Genomic DNA, 13,245 nt, shown 5'->3' with positions numbered 1-13,245 from the left:
TAGGTACTAGGCTATCTGCCCGAGGGCATTTATAAGCCTAGCCAGTGTGGGTCGGCTTTTGCCGCCCCATTGATTAATTAACTTGACCCTCTGTCAAGCAGAGCCAATGAAGTGATCCCAAGGGTGTATTTTCTGTTATCCATCCACGCGTCAAGGTTTCTCTTGAAGAGTGTTAGTGAGGGGCTCTGCCTGATGTAATTTGGAATTTTGTTCCAAAGCATGGGGAATCTCCGTGACAGGAATCTATCCCTCCAGCAAGTTCTATTTATTGTTGTGGCGAGGTTTAGCTCACTAGAGTGCGTGGCTCGCAGTAACTTGGATTTCTTTAGGTGGAGCATGTCCATCAATTCTGAGTTGGACATGGCTTTGTAAGTCAGGCAGAGATCACCTCTGAGTAAGCAATATGCCACTGAGTACAGCCGGAGTTTTTTCAGTTGGGCTGCAATAGGACATATGTTTGAGGCCAGTAATCCTCTTGGTGAGGTACTTTTATGGTCTTTCCAGCTGTTGGAAGTATCTTGTGAGGTACATCCCAAATGGGGCATTGTACTCTACGATAGGTCTAATGAGTGACGAGTAGAGAGGCACTATAACCTCTTTATTTCTAAATGCAAACCCTTTAGTAATTAGATGGGCCACATAGAAGGATTTCCCAACTACTTTGGCAATATGATTGTCAAAGGAGAGATTTCTATCTACCTGGGTCCCCAGATCTCTTATTACCTCTTATTACCTCTTCTGTGTTAAGGGGACTGCCACCTATGTGGTAATTCGTGGGTGTTTTGTTTTTTCCCCAAACGGGATGACTATGCATTTTTTGGCATTTAGCTTGAGGCCATGACTTTGACACCAAATGTCTGTCTCAGTAAGGCCCTTTTGGAGGATGTCCGTGTCAGCCGGAGTGTCAATTATGGCTCCCAGTTTGCAGTCATCGACGAACTTGGTTAGCCATAGTCCTCCTGTGTTTGCCTGTACTTCTGAGAAGTATATGCCGAGCAGTAGGGGTCCCAGGACCGAGCCTTGCGGGACACCACTTGTGACTGGTTTAGAGTTGGACCTGGAGCCTGCTATTCTTACCATGAGAGTTCTGTCTGTAAGCCAGTTGGCAACCGATCTCGTGACATAAGGGTTTATGTTCAGGCTGGTGAGTTTTTCTGTAATACCCGAGTGGGAAATGGTGTTGAAAGCCTTGGCGAGGTCAAGGTAGGCTGTGGGAACCACCTTTCCCTCATCTATGGCCTTGGTGACTGTCTCGAAGAAGTCAACCAGGTTTAATAGGCATGATCTGCCCTTAACAAAGCCGAACTGGGCTGGGTCAAGTGTTTGGAGGTTCCCAATGTCTTTGTTAATGATTTCCATGATGATGCGCTCCATAGCCTTGCAGACCAGGCTAGTCAGGCTTACGGGACGATAGTTACCAGGGTCAGTTGTGGCCCCTCCTTTGTGGAGAGGAATAACCGTTGCTGTGCACCATTCTATGGGCACATAGCCTGTGGAGAGGCTGAGGTTGAACAGCGTGTTTAGGTGGGGGGGTTAGTTCGTTCTGTAGTTCGTGCAAGAAGCAGCGTGGGACACCATCTGGTCCCATTGATGCTGTGTTTTTGGCTTTTGAAAGGGCTATTTTCACCTGTGAGTCTGTGATTTTTGGGACACTACACTTTTCTGGTATTGTTGTGGGCCCTTTTGGAGGTGAGAGGGGGGTGAAGTTTGCACTGAATCTATCTGCCAGGATGTTGGCAATATCAGTAGGTTCAGTATATTTTGTGCTATTTTGCACTAGTTCAGTGCATATCTGCGAGTTGTCACTTAGATTCTTAACATAGCTAAAGAAGGCTTTGTGGTCATCTTTTGAATACATGGCTATTTTTCTTTCGAAGTTAGCCTTGGATGATTTCATGAGGGACCTCAGTTTCTTACTAATACTGATCAGGGATGTCTTTCCTTCCTGGGATTTGCTTTTTTTCTGAACTAGTTTCCTCCTTCTATTGTATAGCCTGTTTATTGCAGGGGTCCAGCAAACTGGTTTCCTTCTCTTAGAGAAGTGAGTCTTTTTTTGCTAGGGATGGCATGATCCATGCATCCTTGTAGGTGCTCATAGAGTGCATTTGTAAAGGTTTCTGCATCTTGGGCAGCATTATCCTTTAGCGTGGGGGCTGTGAAACTTACCACCTCTGTCTTAAGGTGAAGTTTGTTTTAGAAAACTTTTTTACTGTAGTTTCCTTAGTTGGGGGTGGTGGTGGGGTTTGGGCATCCAAAGTGATAAGTTTATGGTCTGATCTAACCAGTGATGGGTTGACCTATGTTGTGGAACACCTGTCGCCCATGTTGGTGATGACCAGGTCCAATATGTTTTCACCTCTGGTAGGTAAGTTTACCAGCTGATCCAGGGTATTTGAGTTGATGAATTTCAGGAAGCGCTGGGCCTGGGAATTTGTACTAGAGTGGTTTTCCCAGTGAATGGTAGGGTAATTGAAATCGCCCAATATCAGGGTGCTTGGTAGGGCCTTCATATTTTCCAGTGTCTCCAGAAAGGTGGAGTGGTGGTCCTGGGTCATGGAGGGTGATCTGTAGCAGGCCACAATTTGCATTGCAGATTTGCCCAATATTAGTTGCACATGGATGATCTCAGAGGTATCATGCTGCGCCACTAACCTGGAGGTGTAGGTATCCTTGATGAATATGGATACACCCCCTCCTTTTGTGTTTCAGTCCAAGTTCTGTGGCCGAAACATGTGGTATGAGCTATAGCTCGGTAGTGCTGGGGTGCTGTCTGGAGCCTTGAACCAGGTTTCAGTTACTGCACGGATGTCGACGTTCTCCATACTGAAGAGTGCTTCGAGCGCGTGCATTTTGAGATTTAAACTCCTGGCGTTGAGTAGCATAACCCTCAGTTTTTTTGTTAATTGTGCTGTTTACGGAGGTGGGTTTGACTATTGAGCCTTGCCTAAAAATGGCACTATGGGGGCAGCAAGAGCCTTGGCCAGTATTCAAAAGCATAGGGGTGACAGGTGCAAGCCGTCTCTTGCGAAGCAACGCGGCTTGTCGAGCATGTCACCCCAGGCTGACAGACACTGGATCCCCTTTGAATGACACCAGAAGCTTAGCCAATTGTTGAAATTAGGTTCATAGGTAGGTAGGTACCCCCCCCCCCCCTTAGATTAGTTTTCTGTGCCTCTGTCCAGCAGAGCCACTGAAGTGATCCCCGGGATAAACTTTCTGTTTCCCATCCACTCTTCAAGGTTTCTCTTGAAGAGTGTTAGCGAGGAGCTCTGCCTATTGTAGATTGGAATCTTGTTCCAAAGCATGGGAAGTCTCTGTGACAGAAATCTATCCCTCCAGCACATCCTATTTATTGTTTTGGTGAGGTTTAGATCCATAGAGTGTGTGGCTCGAGGGGATAAGCTTTTCTTTAGGTGTAGCATGTCGATCAGTTCTGGGTTGGACATGGCCTTCTTTGTCAGGCAGAGATCACCTCTGAGTAGGTGGTATGCAACCGAGTACAGCTGGAGTTTCTTCAGTCAAGCTGCACAGGGCATCTGTTTGAGGCCAGTGATCCTCTTGGTGAGGTACTTCTGTGGTCTTTCCAGCTGTTGCAGGTGTCTTGTAAGATACATCCCAAATGGGGTGTTGTACTCTATAATGGGTCTGATGAGCGATGAGTAGAGGGGCACAATGAGCTCTTTTGATCTGGATGCGAACCCTTTTGTGATCAGGAGTGCCACGTAGAAGGATTTTCTAACAACTTTGGCAATGTGATTATCAAAGGAGAGTTTACTATCTACTTTGGTCCCCAGATCCCTTATTACGTCTTCCGTATTTAGGGGACTACCACCTATGTGGTAGTTTGTGGGTACTTTGTTTTTTCCAAAGGGGATGACTATGCACTTTTTGGCATTTTTTTGAGGCCATGATTTTGACACCAGCTGCCCGTTTCAGTGAGACCCTTTTGGAGGATGTCTGCGTCAGTTGGAGAGTCAATTATAGCCCCTAGTTTGCAGACGTCTGCGAACTTCATCAGTCATAGTCCTCCTGTGCTTGCCTGTACCTCTGAGAAGTTTATGCCGAACAGGAGGGGTCCTAGGACTGAGCCCTGGGGAACGCCACTTGTAACCGGTTTAGAGTCAGACCTAGCTCCCGCCACTCTTACCATGTGAGTTGTGTCCGTGAGCCAGTTGGCAACCCATCTTGTGACGTAGGAGTTCATATTCAGGCTGCTGAGCTTGTCTATAATACCAGAATGGGGAATGGTGTCAAAGGCCTTTGCAAGGTCTAGGTAGGCTGTGTGTACCACCTTTCCCTCAGCTATAGCCTTGGTAATTGTCTCAAAGAAGTCCTCCAGGTTTAGGAGGCATGATCTGCCCTTAACAAAGCCGAACTAGGTAGGGTCCAGTGTTTGGAGGTTCCCAATGTCTCTGTTATTGAGTTCCATGATGATGTGCTCCATAGCCTTGCAGACCAAGCTAGTCAGGCTTATAGGGCGATAGTTCCCGTGGTCTGTTGTGGCTCCACCTTTGTGGAGCGGAATAACCGTTGCTGTGCACCGCTCTATAGGTACATAACCTGTGGAGAGGCTGAGTTTGAACAGTGTGTTTAGGTGAGGGGATAGTTTGTCTTTGAGCTCGTGTAGGACGCAGCTTGAGACTCAGTCCGGTCCCATTGATGCTGTGTTTTTGGCTTTGGAGAGGGCTGTTTTAACCTGTGTCTGTGATTTCAGGAGCTCTACATTCTTCTGGTATGGTTATGGGCCGTTTTGGGGGTGAAGGGGGGGGTGTGAAGTTTGTGCTGAACCTGTCTGCCAGGATGTTGACAATATCGGTCGGTTCACTGTATTTTCTACCATTCTGCACTAACTCCGAGCAGATCTGAGCATTGCCACTTAGATTCTTGACATAGCTAAAGAATGTCTTGTGGTTATCTTTGGAGTCCGTGGCAATTTTTCTTTCGAAACTCGCCTTGGATGATTTTATGAGGGATCGTAGTTTCTTGCTGATACTGATCAGGGATGTCTTCCCTTCTTGGGATTTTACTCTTTTCTGTACTAGTTTCCTCCTTCTATTGTATAGCTTGTTTATGGCAGGAGTCCACCAGACTGGTTTCCTTTTTTTGGAGGAGTGAGTCTTGGTTTAGCTTGGGAAAGCACGATCCATGCATTCTTGTAGGTGCCCGTAGAATGCATTAGTAAAGGATTTTGCAGCTTTCACAATGTTATCCTTTAGCATGGGGGCTTTGAAACTTTCCACCTCTGTCTTAAGTAATGTGAAGTTTGCTTTTGAAAAGTTTTTCACTGTGGTTTCCTTGTCCGGGGGCAGAATGTGGATATCCCAAGTGATTTGTTTATGGTCAGAGCTAACTAGTGAGGGGTTGACCTCCGGTGTGGAGCACCGGTCGCTCATGATGATGACAAGGTCCAATATGTTGTCACCTCTGGTGGGAGTGTTGACCAGTTGATCCAGGATATTTGAGTTTATAAATTCTAGGAAATGTTGGGCAAGGGAGTTAGTACTTGAGTAGTTCTCCCAATTAATGTTTGGGTAATTGAAATCACCCAATATTAGGGTGTTTGGTAGGGCCTTTATATTTCCCAGTGTTTCCAGAAATGTGGAATGGGGGGTCCTGGGACATGGTGGGTGATCTGTAGCATGCTACAGTTTGAATTGCAGTTTTGCCTGTTAGTTGCATGTGGATGATCTCTGAAGCATCGTGCTATGCCACTAACCTGGAGGTGTGGGTATCCTTGATGAATATGGATACGCCCCCACCTTTTGTATTTCGGTCCGGGTTCTGTGGCCGAAAGGTATGGTATTAGTTGTAGCCTGGTAGTGCTGGGGTGCTTTCTGGAGCCTTAAACCAGGTTTCTGTTACTGCACATACATCGATTTTTTTTCCATACTGAGGAGTGCCTCGAGTGCGTGCATTTTGAGGTTTAGACTTCTGGCATTGAGTACCATCACCCTCAGTTTTTTGTTACTTGTGCTATTTATGGTGGTGGGTTTGTCTTTTGAGCCTTGCCTAAAAAAGGCACTATGGGGATGGCAAGAGCTTTGGCCAGTATTCGAAAGCCTAATGGTGACAGGTGCAAGCCGTCTCTAGCGAAGCAGCATGGCTTGTCGAGCATGTCATCCCAGGCAGACAGACACTGGATCCCCTTTGAATGATACCGGAAACTTAGCCAATTGTTGAAATTGATAATTTTTTCTTTATACTGTGGTATCATTCTTGGTGAGGGCAGGATGCTACTCGGGGTCAGGGTCATACCATCCTGGGCTACAGGATCAGAGAGCTCTTCCATGTCTCTCTTCATGTAGTCCAGGGAGGTATGTCTCAGGTCATTCACACCAACATGAAGAATGATAGAGTCATATTTGTACTTGTTCTGGAGTGACCTGAGTGCTTGTGTTATGTGGTGGATTCTGGCTCCCGACAGGCAGCTAACAGTAACCTTCTGCTTGTCCAGCCTAGTGAGTGGGATGTCAGTGTGCTTGACTATAGAGTTGCCTATTACTAGTTTGTGTACGTATGTTATTTCGCTTTAAAGGCTGTGATTGTGTGGCACACTTGTGTTGTGTTTTATTTGTCTGGTTTGTGATAGGAAGTGCAGGTTGTTTGGGTGTCTGCTTTGGAGGTCTCTGATGCTTTTGCAGGTTTTTATTTAGAGCCTCCGAGTATGATTTTGCGTATTTGTGTATTTTTTGCCAGTGCTGTTTTAGTAGGTCTTTGTGCGGCAGGAGTTGTGGTGCAAGTGTTAACCTTCTCCTCTTGACCGTCTGTTCCATTCTTGGTTGGAGACAGCTTAGCTTCCAGTTTGGCTGTATAATTGCAACTTTCGCACATGTTAGTGTTTTGTGGTAGGAGGAGAGGGTTGTCTGTGTACAGAGGCAGTTGTAACATTGCCTCAGGATATCCAGATTCACCAGCTGGACTGGAGAGTGCACCTGAAGTTGCCCTTTGGTCATGCCTGAAGTTGCCATTTGGTCATGCCTGAATATATATATATATATATATATATATATATATATATATATATATATATCACTGTATATTGGCGCTTATCTGCATCTGCACATGTATTTCTTATACGTGTATGTATGTGTACGTGTGTTTGTGGATATTGTATATATTTGTATAATTCAATGGATTTGCTCATTTCATAATTTTCTTCTTTAACCTTCGCAACTTGACATTGTAGATATTTAGCTGTTACCCTGAACTGCAACTGTCATTTTTGCTTGTGGTTCTGACATGTGGTCTATACCAGTAGTAAGTTTTTTGGACTGGATTATGTTAGCACAATCCTGTTTTTCATGGACACTTATGTCCAGCAGTCCTACTTGACCAAAAAAATGAATAAAATACAGTGTTGTTGCTGTTTATGTGCGTGTTAATACATGCTGGTGATTTGCCCATCTCTAGATGATAAATTTTGGAAAGCTGACATCTGGAGCTGCAAGCTATTGCAGCTCTTTTTAAACCCTGGTAATTTAACTGTCTTGTATATAACTGTCCATACATTTATTTTTGCTGTGTAGTCTTTCTTCAGTTTGTATGTCCATTAGTATGTTATGATGTGCAGGATTTTTTTGCTGGCCTCTTGACATTTAATTTCTCCTCCATTTCCTTTATATTTTTCTTAAGCAGAATGGTTTTATTTTGGAAGAGGCTTGGCAAGCTTTAGTTTGTTATGGAAGTAAGGTAGGCATTCCTTTTAGGATCACCACTTTGGAGGGAGTGAGATATGACTTCTAAGGTAGTCATAAAGTAACGTGCCCTCAAAAAGAAACGAGGTCTAGAAAGAGGGAAAAATGTAAGATGATAAAGAGTTAGTTTCCAGCGAATGTGAGGTCTTAGAGGTCTTCCTACTCATAGAGGCTTGAATGCATTGGTCCAGAAATAGTTTTGGTTGGTCTTTCACTGGTCTCATTGCCGGTAACTTCTCTGAACCCTTTTATCCTGACCTCTTCTGAAGCAGACTGTGATATCTTAGTTAGTGTTGGTACCAAGGCGTTGGGCATAGTAATCAGGAGCTGTAGGCTCATGTGAAGGATGCCTGACCTTCATATCTTCAGATTGCACCAAGTAATGACCCCCTATATGAAATACAGAATATCCTGATAGAGGAGGAGGAGTATGTGGAAGGCTGATGTGGAAGGATGAACTCTGAAGCATTCTGTCTTTTTCTTCTGCAAGATGAACCATTCCCTGACTGATGCCCAGGGTTTCGAGTCTGCCCTGCTGGAATCCACCTCACCTTCTTCAGGTACTACAGGTTTGTCAAGGAGTTTAAGGGTGCCTGGCACTGGATTGGGCTACAGGCTTTCAAATTCTGGGACAGCTCCTCCACCAAAGACAAAGCCTCTTCTCCTTTTGAATCCTCAGATTTGCAGGATAAATGAGGAAGATTTGGCTTGTTCAGATGAGTTCTCTCTCCTCTCCTGTGGTACATGCAATAAAGCTTGTTAACCACACTGTCCTGCAAGAGACCATTTTAAAAAGGGAACTTTAAGTAGGGAAGTCATAAATGTGTCTTACTCTTGTAAAAATTACTTGGACGTTTTGGGTACTTCAGAAGCCAAAATCCAGAGCAGTAGCTCCAGACATTTTGAAGATACCTTTGAATCAGCCTCTGTAGAGAGAGAGAGATTCACAGCCCCTTGCCGCCAAGAAGTCTTGATAGAATTAAAGAGTTGATTCTTGATCGATGTAGAGTTGAATAATCCTGTACTTAACAAAGACCCTATTGCAAATGCAGCATTACTTTCAGTGGATGCTGCCAGAGATCAAATATTACTCAAGGGCCAGTACACTCCCTAACAACAAGGGTAGCAAGATCCTGGGTAGATTTGTCAAAGAAATGTCTATTTCCACAAACCCAACCTTCAGTGGAATAAACTGGCAGACACACATCATTAATTACCAAGGGATCAGATGTTCATCGTGTTACCCTGCTGCAGTCATCACACTTGGGTTATCCTGTCGTCAGGCGGTCCCGCAGTCGGCCTGAATTCCAAAGTCTTGGTCCAGCGTCAGTTGCTGTTGCTTCTTCCCTGACGTCAGTGCGCCAGGGGTATATAGGAGGCATCCGACGCCATTTTCTTCAGTCTTTCTTGCCGCGCGGTGCCCAAAGCAGAAGCAGTTCGCAAGTGCCGGTCGGCCGACTTCTGAGATTTTCGAAGTCGAATTTCAGATCCGAAGTCTTCAATAAAGCTAAGTACCCCGTTGGGGAAACTTTTCTTGCCTCAGACTGATGTCAGAAAAAGTTAGCAATTGTATTTCTTGTGTGAAGCAAATACCTCGTAAGGATTTTCATTCTTATTGTATACCTTGCCTAGGCCCAGACCACGACGTTACTGGTTGTCGGTTTTGTGCTAGGTTCAATAAGCGAACTATAAAGCGACGCTTTGATTTCGCACGACACTACTTCGGTAGGAAATTTAATTACACTATGCCGTTGGAGCAACCGACTACCGGCGTGCGCAAAAAACGCAAAGATAAGGACAGGCAGCCTAGATCCAAGCCAGATTCCGAGGCCTCGGCTGGGCCGGTCGCCGGTTCACCGGTTTTCCGTGAGGTGCCTACGCAGCCCCTGGCTACCGCAGAATTGGAACCCCAGACCGCTTTGGATTCTCTGGCGGAGAGTTCTAGGCTGACGCAGCCATTTTCTTTAGTCCCTACCGACGACACTGCAGAAGGAGAAGCCGGTGCTGCAGAAACACCTTCGGTTTCTGAAGGTGTCTTCAGACCGACTACTCTCACCATAAAATCTTATGCTAAGCTTAAGACTCCTCTAAAACCAAAAAAAGACTGCACTTCAGTCTCCAGTTCAAGGCCCCATGCCTAAGAAACAGATGCTTAAAATGGCTGAAGATTTGATTTCTTTAATCAGGGGTTCCCAACCCCCACCCGACAAAAGGCCTAGACAAGAGGAGGATTATGCCTCCTCTGATCAAGTGTCTATTTCCTCAGGCTCCTCTGAGGAACAAGATTACTCCTTTCCCCCTTATGAAGATTCTGATGCTGAGGAATCCATTCCCACAGCTTCTCCCCCTGAAGACTATTCCTTTGGGGAAACCTTACATACCATGAGGGAACATTTCCACTGGGAAGGTCAGGACTACTCCGACTCAAAGAAAAGGCTCAGAGAGTTTCTTTTACTCCCCCAGCACAGACCACTTGCTATCCCCCCAGTTTTAGACATTGTGGATGATGTTTACTTAGAATCTAGTCTAAATCCAGATTCTCTGCCTCCTGCTCCAGCCAAACCAGATAGATACTATAGAGTGCCTGACTCCCACAAATTCCTTTACAAAAGCCTTGTTGCTGACCCAGAGACTATCTCCCAGGGTCCCAAAGGGGCTAAGGCTTCCATGGCTAAAAATCCTGTACCCTCTGAAAGGGACTCCAGAGCGCTAGATAGGTGGGGGAAGAAGGTTTACACCTCAGCCACTCTAGCTATGAGAGCACTAAATTGTCAATTTCACATGCTTAAATACCAGCAATTCCTAATGTCTCAAATAAAACAAAAGATGAGCACACACCCGCAACAGTCTGAATTGAAGGAAATGCAGGATCTGTTGCATGCAGCTGAACAGGTGGGCAAACATACTTTACAATGTGGATTTGATTCCTTCGAAGCTTCCTGTAGAGCAGCTGTTACTGAGTCTGTTATACGTAGGCATGCTTGGTTAAAGGAACAAACTCTGCCTGATCATGTTAAAGCAAAGTTACTAGATGCACCCTTACAGCAGGACGTCCTATTTGGGGTTAAAGCAGAAGAAGTCTTAAAGAAAATGGAGGATAAGGCAAAATCTATGCAGACGGTCAAAGATTTCTTACAGGTTCAGCCCCCATGCTTCAGCAGAAATTGGCCAACAAAAAATTGGTCCTTTCCAGCTACTGATAGACCACAGAGGGTTAAATACAGATGCCCAAGGGGCAGAGGACAAGCACAAACCCATTACAAACCTCGACAATGGGGCACTGCAACACAGAAGGGAGGAGAAGACAGGTCCCAAACTACTAAAAGGCAAACACAATGACTTAAACCTCAAATCGCCAAGCAAAACTCTCTTGGCAGCTCCCTTGGGAGGAAAATTAGCACTTTTTACAGACAACTGGCGCATCATCACAAAGGACAAATGGGTCCTAGACATTATCTCACAGGGATACAGATTCCATTTCCACACCTTGCCAACGATAAAAGGAATGCCAAACCTGCCGCAAAATCAATGGGCAGAGGCACAAAAACAAATTACAGCTCTCATGGACATGAGCCATTTAACTGGTACCTACACGGGAGCAAGGCCAAGGATTTTACTCAAGGCTCTTTCTAGTCCCCAGAAAGGACAATGCTTGGAGACCCATTCTGGACCCTTCAATTCTAAACACCTTCTTACAAGTACCCATATTCAAGATGCTAACACTACAGCAGCTTCTTCCCATGTTGGGCAAGAAAGCATGGCTAGTAACGTTGGACCTCAAGGAGGCATACCTGCATGTCCCTATCAGACAAAATTGCAGAAGATACCTCCGTTTCATTGCAGGTTTAACCCATTACCAATTCTCTGCAGTGCCCTTTGGCTCATCCACTGCACCCAGGGTCTTCACAAAATGCCTGGCACCAGTAATTGCATACTGCAGACAGAGATGTATTCAAATATACCCATACCTGGACGACTGCCTCATCCAAGCAGAAAGCAAGGACATTCTCTTACAACATCTGGCTTTTGTAAAACACCTTCTAAGTTGCCTAGGGTAAACAGTAAATGAAAAGAAATCAAAACTAGTACCCTCACAAAATATGACATTCCTGGGTGCCAGCTTGAATACAACGGCCCAGATGGCTTATCTGACGCCAGACAAACAACTACAACTGACTCAATACTTCAAAACAATGGCAACAAAGACCCAACTCCCTGCAAGAAAAATTCTGCAGGCCTTGGGCTTCATGGCATCTTGCATACTACTACCACCATTTGCAAAACTGCATATGAGGAAATTACAGTGGTACCTAAAAAGCGTATGGACTCAACACAACCACAGCTTGGACGCAGTGATATCTCTCATTCCCTGCCTTCAACAAGAGTTTCTATGGTGGTCACAGGCATGTCACCTCAACAAGGGTCAGCCTTTCACCTTACCCCCAGCCAGGCAAACTATGACAACAGATGCATCGGACTATGCCTGGGGGGCACACATGGCAGGACGGTGCGATGTTATGTGATCCTATCTCGCCTACATTCTGACTGATGGGTTCGGAGCCGATCCCTCGGCCCCGACTCGGCACGCTTATGCCAAAGAGCGAAGTCTCTTATTGGCTGAGCTTATTATATCCCAGGATGCACCACTACCATTCCCCCAGATCTCGTTTGCCGCTAACCTGCGAAGACGTGGTCTCGAGCTGGCTGAGCTGAGTAGTTATTTTTTGACTAACTTTTCTGTCAGTTTTGCTGTTTTCTCTCAAAAAAAGCTGTTTTAACAGCTATTCTTACATTGTTGTGTGGTTGGTTTGAATTTGTTGTGGAAATTTGTTGTGTGACTGGGTTGTGTTTGCTAGGCCCCCCTTCATCTAGGGCCTTCCCGGTTAATCAACCCTTCTATATTTTATATATAGTAAAAGGCTTTAAAGCTTTTGGTAGCTGTCTGTTCTTACAGGGTTTCTAAGCCCCTGTCATTTGCGAGTGATAACTGTAAGCCTATACTTAGGGGTGTCACCAGTAATTGTATTTCTTCCAGTCAGATTACTGAAATTCCCCCCATAATGTCTCAGAATCCTAGGCCTTCGGGCTTTAAAAAATGTGTAAAATGTAGTTTTAAAATGTCCATTACGGACGATCACTCGCTCTGTGTGTATTGCTTAGGGGCAAAACATTTACAGGAATCATGTAGCGTATGTCACGCTTTTTCCTCAAGGGTCCTCCAGGAGAGGAAAAATAAATTAATTCTTAAGGGATTAATTAAACCTTCTTTCGAAGAAGCTTTGGCGTCCTCTCCTTCTCCGGCCAAAAAGAAAAGGGCGTCTGTTCCGACCAGTCCGTCGGATCCGACCGCTAAGAAACATAGGCAGGCCTCTCCTTCGGCTCCAAGGACTTCGGAGCCGAGGTTGAAACTGTCTGCCTCGATGCCACCAGTATCGACTCCTCTGGCTTCGGAGCCGATGGCTGGGGCATCGAGAGGCGGGTCATCTTCGTCGGCTCCACTGCTCTCGGAGCCGACAAAGGTTGCCCGCTCAGACACTTCCTCCTCGGCGCC

The 13,245-nt window shown here is 45.5% G+C and overlaps 1 protein-coding gene across 1 annotated transcript in view; it reads left to right on the top strand.

Annotated features, from left to right (window-relative positions):
• LOC122814218 (pleckstrin homology domain interacting protein) overlaps positions 1 to 13,245 on the top strand; it is a 2,625,611-nt gene that overhangs the window by 559,082 nt on the left and 2,053,284 nt on the right.

This window comes from Protopterus annectens, chromosome 1.part1, assembly GCF_019279795.1.
Source record: "Protopterus annectens isolate FY-2018-M chromosome 1.part1, PAN1.0, whole genome shotgun sequence".
Taxonomy (NCBI): domain Eukaryota; kingdom Metazoa; phylum Chordata; order Ceratodontiformes; family Protopteridae; genus Protopterus; species Protopterus annectens.
This window is presented reverse-complemented; position numbering and strand designations above follow the sequence as displayed.